This window comes from Carya illinoinensis, chromosome 12 (assembly GCF_018687715.1).
Source record: "Carya illinoinensis cultivar Pawnee chromosome 12, C.illinoinensisPawnee_v1, whole genome shotgun sequence".
In the NCBI taxonomy this organism is placed as follows: domain Eukaryota; kingdom Viridiplantae; phylum Streptophyta; class Magnoliopsida; order Fagales; family Juglandaceae; genus Carya; species Carya illinoinensis.
In genome coordinates this window covers 24,099,935-24,100,767 of record NC_056763.1, presented here as the reverse complement: position 1 = coordinate 24,100,767, position 833 = coordinate 24,099,935, and positions in this window count along the sequence as shown.

The following is an 833-nucleotide window of genomic DNA, read 5'->3' as shown; positions in this document are numbered from 1 at the left end:
AACTACCATTCCCACCGAATGGTAGATCTTGTTACAGGACATGAAGGAGAATCAGGAGCTGATCAACTATACACAGTTGACTAAGCGACGGTGCGACATCAATGTTAATATAGTAATTAACGTAAATTACTACTTGTACGATTGAGTTGCATCTCTAGTACTTTTTGGATCATAACCATTTTGAACTAGTGTTGTGATCTTAGTTGTTCAATGGGTTTTTATGTATGAAATATGTTTTAAGTATTTGGGATATTTCCAATTTGGTGCATAGTATTGCTAAAGAAAAAATTTATCCGCTGCGAATATTGCATATTGTTAGATGCATGTTAGAAACATTGCATCTTATATGTCATGAACGGGGGCAGGTAACCTTGTGTTGCATGTCTCGACGCTTCAAATGTCCGTTCGATCCCAAACGGAATTTGAGAGCGTCACAGGGTGGTATCAGAGCAATACGTCTCTGGGCAGTAAATCCACATGTCCTTAGGAAATGCACCAAACATTAGGTTTGAAATTTTAGTCGTCAGTAGGCTTGAATTTCTTAAGGTATGAAGGGTAGTATGTGATTTTAATACATATACTCGTGTATTTCAAGTTATGTTCAAGTCACATTATGTTACGTCAGGGCTTCAGTCCTTTCGTATTCCAGTCATATTTCATCTTGATTACTTATGTATGGGGTCACAGCAATTGTGATACATACACTACGTGAGACACAGCAATTGTGACACGTAGAATACATGGGGCCACAACAACTATGGAGTGTGTATTTAAGCAGTTAAAGAATAAGTTCCGTAGAATACATGGGGCCACAACAACTGTGGAGTATGTAT